Below are 8021 nucleotides of genomic sequence, written 5' to 3'. Positions count from 1 at the left end.
CTCGCTCTCTCTCTGCCCCTCTCCCGCTCACATTCTCTCTGTTTCTGTCTCTCAAAAATAAATAAACATTAAAAAAAAAAAAAGACCTCTCTCCAAATAGAGTAACACTGAGATATATACACTGGGAGTTAGGACTTGAAGGTAGGAATCCGGAGCGGGGGACAACTGCCCTTGTAACAGGCAGGTGTATCCTCTGTCCCTGCCCACGGGGCCCGTCCAGACATGCGGGACAGTGCCAGCGTCCGGACACCTGAAGTCGGCAGCCATGGTGGGTCACAGGGAGGTTATGAGGGCAGAGCCCGCCTGGGGGGCATTCTGGGTCCACCTCTTGCCATGGGCCCCGGATGAATTTCTTATTCTCTCTGAGCCTCACCTTCCTCATCTGTAACATGAGCTTCCTGGGAAAGGGAAGAATTCGAGGAAGCTACTTCGGGGAAACAAAGGTGCCTGGCATGTCGCTGGTGTGGTTTACACTACAGAGATCTGAGTTCAAGTCTGGACACTTGTAACTGACAGTTACAGATCACGTGGCCTTGGAAGATTAACAAACTCTGAGCCTCGGCGTCTTCATTAAAATCAAGATAATTTCAGGATTGACCTTAGGATGTTAGGGAGATAGTTAAATGACTATCTAAATAATATGTGTCACCTACATGGGCGCCTGGGTGGCTCAGGCAGTTAAGCATCTGACTTGGGCTCGGTCATGATCTCACAGTTAGTGAGTTCAAGCCTCATGTTGGGCTCTGTGCTGACAGCTCAGAGCCTGGAACCTGCTTCGGATTCTGTCTCCCTCTCTCTCTGCCCATCCCCACCTCTCAAAAATAAACAAACATTTAAAAAATTAGAAAAAAAAAGATAATTTCAGGATTCACCTTATCATATTAGGGAGAGAGTTAAATGACTATCTAAATAATATGTGTCACCTATATGGGTGCATGGGTGCCTCAGTCGGTTAAGCATCTGACTCTTGATTTCAGCTCAGGTCATGATCTCACAGTTTGTGAGATCAAGCCCCCATATAGGGCTCTACACTGACAGCATGGAGCAGCTTGGGATTTATTCTCTCTTTCTCTCCCTCTCTCTCTCTCTGCTCCCGCCCCCAAAATAAATAAACTTTTAAAAATATGTGTCACCTACACACACCTAAGTAAAATATATCACCCACGTTTCTGAGACCCACTGAACGCTCCGTAACTGTTGGTGATTCCCTATCACCCCTTCTCCCCCTCCCCCCAGTGCCTGCTTTCATCCTAGGTGTGAAGAATGGCTTACGTATACATCCACACTTCAGAGGACTCCTTCCTCGGAGCTGAGCCCCGCTGGGCAAGACAAATTACCCAAAATTTCTGCTGCAGACCCCTCCACTCAAGTCTCTAGGGAAAGATTGGACACATTTCTTTGGAAAGAGGAAACTTCCAGATGAGACATCAGCTCGGGCTGCATTCCCAAAGGCAGTGTCTGTAAAGTGGTGGTGGACCCCAGGGGGACTGGAAAGTGTAAAAGCCCAAGAGAGGGGCACCTGGGCGGCTCAGTCGGTTAGGCGTCCGACTTTGGGTCAGGTCATGATCTCCCAGTCCATGGGTTTGAGCCCTGCGTTGGGCTCTGTGCTAACAGCTCAGAGCCTGGATCCTGCTTCACAGATTCTGTGTCTCCCTCTCTCTCTGCCCCTCCCCCACTTTGCTGTGTCTGTCTCTGTCTCTCAAAAATAAATGTACATTTAAAATAAATAAGTAAATAAATAAATAAATAAATAAATAAATAAATAAAAGCTCAAGAGCAGGGCTGTAGGTTCGAACACCCGGAATAGCTGGGCGCTGTTTCATGAGGGCACAGCCGCCGGCTGTGTTTCCATCACTCACCCACCCCCACTCTTGTAGCTCAAGAAGTGGCCGTGCCTCATCTATATGAAGAGACAGTGAGTGAATCTGTGTTGACCCATCTCTCCCAAGAGGCATCTATAATTTGCTTGGAACAACTTACTTTAATGAAAGAAGATGTTTGTGCAGCCTGCATAGGTCACAAGGACAGTGTCTTCTTTTCCCCAGATATTAGTCTCTGTTGATTTCTATCAAAGCCTTATATCCCCTTCCACGCCCCTAAAAAGAAAGCGAGCGGCGGAGGGGTGCAATAGACAAAGAGGCCGCCCAGAAGGGGGGAAGCAGTGAGGGGGCAGCCTGACTCAGAGCTGACTTAGGGCTCCACTCCCGCCGGGTTACGAAGGCAGTTCAAAGTGTGGCCCGAAAGTGAAAGTGGCTCGCTTAACGGTTGGGAAATCTGACGTGGGTCCTTCCACTTTCGTGTCCACATTCCAGCTGAGGGTCACTCCTATCTGCTTGGGGCTGGGTGACCAGAGGGTTGAGCTAGGAGTCAGTCACTCACACCAGCCACAGCTCAGTAGCTGCGGACAGTTGCCCGGAAAGTGCATTCCTGTGACCACTCGTGGATTCAGTGGCCATTTCTCTAGACTCCAATATGGCAACACTTCCAGTAAATGTCTCCTTTCATTGACATTAAGGAAGAGGGACAGCAAGAGTTTAGGTTGATGTGGAAACAATGCAAGACCTTTTGGCCCAAAGGGATGCAGCGGCGGGAAAAGGATTCTTCACCAAAGCATGTTTGCAAGAGAGCTCAGTAGTCAGATCACCTGTGGAAGGTGTTACAGTGTCATGGCTCAGAGCATCAAGGGGCAGACTCGGGTGACCATGTGACTCAGCTTCTCTGTGCCTCAGTTTCCTCCTCAGCAAAATAGACACACGAATACCTCCCTCCCAGGACTGCCAAGTGGATTAAATAAGATATTCGTGTGTAACACTTAACACACCACTGACAGACGACTACCAGATGTAGCAAAATTACCATTCTTCCTCTCTGTGGTCCATGTGCAGAACTCAGAAAACGTGCTTCCCTTAACGCACAACAGCATGGTCTGGCCTTGAATAGGAAAAGAAAACCAAGACTGAGGTCATTCCTCAGCCTTCACGACTTTATCTGAAATGAAACAGTGAACCTCCTGCTCGCAGGGCTCATGCAGGGGTACGGCTGGGAGCGCCTGGCATCGTGGGCGGGCACAATCGCTAGAAAATTGGGTATAATCAAAATCACAAGTGGTGAGTCAGACCAAGGAGTCTATGGGACTGAATTCACTAAGCCTTATTTCATTGCTATTCTTTAACAGCCCCCCCTTTAAAATTAATTAACTAATTTTTTATAACACTCCCCTTCAGCTCAAGTTTGGCACCCAGTTTTTGGCCCACAGGTCCAAGGCTGAGAGTTATATTTTTCATCCATTTCTCTGGACCAACCAGAAGACACTTAATAGATGTACAGCTGACCTACACTCAGAATCCATTCAAAGCTCTAACCCCACATTATTCTCTCTCTTTTTTTAATGTTTTATTTATTTTTGAGAGAGAGAGTGAGAGAGAGTGAGCGCGTGAGCAAGGGAGGGTCAGAGAAAGGGGGAGACACAGAATCCGAAGACAGACTCCAGGCTCTGAGCGGTCAGCACAGAATCTGACGCAGGGCTCGAACCCATGAACCCATGAACTGGGAGATCATGACTTAAGCTGAAGTCGGACGCCACCCAGGTGCCCGCCCTCATTGTGCTCAAATCAACCTCCAAGGCCACCAAACAGGGGCTTGTAATTTTTTTTAATGTTTACTTATTTATTTTGAGGGGGGAGGCAGGGGGAGAGAAGGAGAAAGAACCCCAAGCAGCTCTGTGCTGACAGCTCAGAGCCCGATGTGGGACTCGATCCCATGAACTGTGAGATCATGACCCGAACTGAAATCCAGAGTCGGACGCTAAACCGACTGAGCCACCCAAGGTCCCCGGCAGGCTTGTCAACCACATCATCCCTAGCTTTCTCTTAGATGCTATTCTGGAAACGACCATGCAGATCTTGCTTCTCAAAGGAAATGGTGGAATCTACCCACGTGGAGAGGTAAATAGAGATCCAAACACACATACAAGTACATCGTTCGAGACCCCAAAACCCATTTGAGCCCTGACACATTGTTGAGGTCTTTGATCCAGATATGCCTGAAGCCAACATGCTCTTGAACTTCCCAATTTAATGGGCCAGAAAAATACTCCCCTTTTAACTGTGTCTGCTTACAGCATCCATTCAGTGAAGTGGAGAATCACACGGGCCCTGACAATTCCTGCTATGTTTTATTGCACAAGGGCTCTGCTGCGGCCTCTGTGCTGGGCGAAAGGATGCAGCAAGGGGAAGACCCAGCCCTACTCTCAATGGCCTCGCCTTGGTCTAAAAAGGAGGTGAACTGTAACAGTTATAATTCAATGCCCTCGGGCGCCTGGGTGGCTCAGTTGGTTAAGCATCCGACTTCGGCTCAGGTCATGATCTCACGGTTCGTGGGTTCGAGCCCTGCGTTGGGCTCTGTGCTGACAGCTAGCTCAGAGCCTGGAGCCTGCTTCAGACTGTATCTCCCTCTCTCTCTGACCCTCCCCTGCTAGCGCTGTCTCTCTCTGTCCCTCAAAAATAAATAAAAACATTTAAAAAACCCAAAACAATGCCCTGATTTTTCTCAACCTCTCCTATTTCCCACCTACCCACATTTTCAGCTCATTCTGGCCCAAAGGGGCCAAGTTCGCCCTCCTTCATTGGCGACTGTTTCCACGGGGATCACGCCTTGCAACTCCCACCTGGGTGAGGAATGGTGTAGACCACCGCATGCCCTAGCTTGCCAACCGCACTCACAGCTTGTGGGGAGTGACACGTGTTAACACTGGTATTGTAAATGTTCTTAGACTTCATTAAATCGTGTAAGTAGTGTAGTTGGTGATGGGAAGGGCACATGGTGGTGAGGTGGGGGGCTAGTGACACGTGGGGGGCTAGCGACACGTGCCAAGAGAGCAGAGCTGGAAAGACACTTTTAGATGAACGTTGCTTCCTCGGCCCTGTGAGACCATTAGAACCATCTGACGACACAAATGGCATCTCGAACCATAAATCTGGGCCAGAAGCTCTTTAGAACACGGCAGCCTGATGGAAAAAAACTGTGCTTCACCGAGGCCTAGAGTCTATACCTAAAAATCCCAAGGGGCATGAATCCCTGGCGCTTAGTCACCGTCCTTGTGTGACAAGCATACTCCTGGGTGACAGCATTCCTATGAATGTGCCTCCCCAGTTTCCACTATTATTTCCTTTTTTTTTTTAAGTTTATTTATTATTGAGACAGGAACAGGGGGAGGGGCAGAGAGAGAGGGAGACAGAATCTGAAACAGGCTCCAGACTCTGAGCTGTCAGCACAGAGTCCGATGTGGGGCTCGAACCCACAAACGGTGAGATCATGACCTGAGCCGAAGTCAGACGCTTAACTGACTGAGCCACCAAGGCGCCTCCCTCCACTATTATTTCTTGTGGTTTGTGTCATTATCTTGAATCAAAACAGAGCCTGGGTCCATGCCTGTAGATGGTGAATCCCTGCCCCCATCTCTTCCATCGGAGCCTCCTGTATGGTTATATTCTACCTGCTTGTGACTCATCGGCCAGAGCTGACCCAATGAGGTACCGCAGACTTTGGGGTTTACGTGGCAGACATGTATATTCCCACAGCTCTGGAGGCTGGAAGTCCAAGGTCAAGGTGTTGGCAAGCTTGGTTGCTTCTGAGTCCTCTCTCCTTGGCTCGTGGATGGTGTCCCTATCCCTGGTCTTCATGGGGTCACCCTCTGCATGTGTTTCTGCCTATGTCCTAACCACTTCCTGCATGAGGACACTAGGCATCATGCACTGAAGCCCACCTGAATAATCTCATTTTACCTGATCCACCTCTTGAAAGGACCTCTCTCTAGGGAGCCTGGGGGGCTCAGTCGGTTGAGCGTCTGACTTCAGCCTCATAATCTTGTGGTTCGTGGGTTCGAGCCCCGCATCAGGCTCCCTGCTGTCAGTGCACAGCCTGTTTTGGATCCTCTGTCCCCCTCTGTCTCTGCCTCTCCCCCACTCACACACGCACCCGCTCTCTCTCAAAAATAAATAAAACCTTTAAAATGATTATTATTAAAAAATATATGATAGGTTTGGCGGGCTGGGGGGGTGGGGAAGGAACACCTAGCGCCATCCAGGGACTTTCCTGCTGAACAATACCAAGATGGCAGACAGACCACCATTTTGGAACTTTCTGCCCGATGCAAGCTCCCCGGAAACGTGTCATTTGCCCTGGCCTCATATCTTCACCGTATAAGGGGGTTCCCCACCCCTAGACACACGTCAGAAACTATTGCCCTACATAAGGCCCGCCCTTTTGTTCTCCCCCAGACTTCCCTGGTCCGTTCTGTCCAGACCTGGGAACCTCGCTGCAGAGTGCTCCCAGTAAAGGCCTTTTACATTTATTTCTGACTCTGTAATAAAGGGTGCTCTGATCTCTTTTTCCAGTCTCTTGGTATTGTACCTTTTATACTCCACCGATTTTAACCTTACAATATAGACTAACCCACCAAACTCATGATTGCTTAGGATGAGCCCAAGTGGATATTCAGGTTTAGAAAAGTGGAAAAAAAAAAAAAAGGAAGGAAGGAAGGAACGAAGAAAGAAAGAAAGAATGAAAGAAAGAAAAAGAAAGAAAGAAAGGAAGGAAGGAAGGAAGGAAGGAAGGAAGGACGGAAGGAAGGAAGGAAGGAAGGAAGGACGGAAGGAAGGAAGGAAGGAAGGAAGGAAGAAAGAAAATTGAAGGAACAGTGCTTGAATACGGCAAAAATCCCAAGTGAATTTGACAAAGAGCAAACTTTGGGGAAAGGAGTGACTTCCGTGATCTACAAGTTCATACAAGCACTTCACAAACATATTTTGAAACCACTTTGGGCCTCAGTTTCCTCATCAGTAGAATGGGGTTAATAGTGCCGTCTTTACGGGGTTACTGGGAGGATGAAATGAGATGGGACTCGGAGTGTTTGCACAGGGTCTGGCCTCCGAGGTCCTTAACCAGAAGTACAAACCCGTTGTGGGCTGAACGGTATCCTCCAAATACCCCCACCCACAACAACACCAATAACAACAACCGACTTAACGCCCCGCCCCCGCCCCGCCCCGGAGAGCACCCACTGCTTCATTTGTATTTGAATGACACCCATCCTCCATTCTTCTCCCGGCTGATTTACGGGAACGAAACCTTTCCATTTCCCCCATCCTCCTTGCTTTCAATCTCTCTCCCTCTCTGTCTCTCTCTCACCCACCCCTCTCCCTTTGCAGCCCTGCTTTCCCCACACCATCAGCCAGGAGAGGTAAGGTAGCCAGTGCTCCGCTAGCTCTTGGTCGGGGCCGCGGCTCTGGGCCTCTGCTTGCTTCCCTCTGACCTTCTCCCTTCCCCGGGGATGTGGCGGGTTGTCTCGGCACCCCGCGGCTGCCAGCATCTTTCATCGGTTCTTCCCGGCGGATTCTGGGGCCGATGGAAATGGCCCCACTCCAACCGACATCAGTGAGTCTCAGCTGGGAACAGGACCGGAGCACTTCCTGTGGCTCCGAGACCCAGACAAACCAGTTTGAAGAGATGCCAGTTGGCTTCCCTCGAGCTACCGCGAGCTATTTTTGACATAAAAAAGAAACTGAATTCAGCTGATAACGGATTGAAGAAATCTTAAACACAACGAACGAGGTGGGGGAGGGTGTAGGTAACGTCCTGGCCGAGGTAGGGGGTAGACAAAGGGACTGAGTGCCATCAGCCACCCGGTTTTGAAAACAACTAATTGAATTCGTCAACTGTTTGCAAAACAGCTGATGAACTTGCGTCTGGGCATCTTCCCCTGCCCGCCCATCTTTCTGCTACCTCAGGGTCCCCGGGGTGACCAAGCCTTAGCATTTTCCTGAACCAGAAGTAGGCACCACGATGAGAAAATCCCACCATGCAGTAATACAATGTGTTCTCTCTGTCGCCTAAGGAAAACCAATTTCAAAAGTTAAGATAAAATTTTCTGAAATGTTTTAGATATGTACGCAACAGAAAAATGGCTTCTCCTTGCCCAGCCAAATCTAAGGTACAGAAAATAATATCTTTAATTCATTCCA

The 8021-nt window shown here is 49.1% G+C and overlaps 1 long non-coding RNA gene across 1 annotated transcript; it reads right to left on the bottom strand.

Moving 5' to 3' along the window:
* Nucleotides 1–2002: 2002 nt before the first annotated feature.
* On the bottom strand, nucleotides 2003–7513 carry LOC115277571. The gene is made up of 3 exons (XR_003902424.1): nucleotides 7313–7513; nucleotides 2857–2931; nucleotides 2003–2096 (listed from the first exon to the last, which is right to left on the bottom strand). It is a non-coding gene; the product is annotated as an uncharacterized LOC115277571 (long non-coding RNA).
* Nucleotides 7514–8021: the final 508 nt, after the last annotated feature.

This window comes from Suricata suricatta, chromosome 14 (genome assembly GCF_006229205.1).
Source record: "Suricata suricatta isolate VVHF042 chromosome 14, meerkat_22Aug2017_6uvM2_HiC, whole genome shotgun sequence".
Classification (NCBI taxonomy): domain Eukaryota; kingdom Metazoa; phylum Chordata; class Mammalia; order Carnivora; family Herpestidae; genus Suricata; species Suricata suricatta.
The sequence above is the reverse complement of the archived record's forward strand: the minus strand, read 5'-3'. Positions and strand labels throughout refer to the sequence as shown.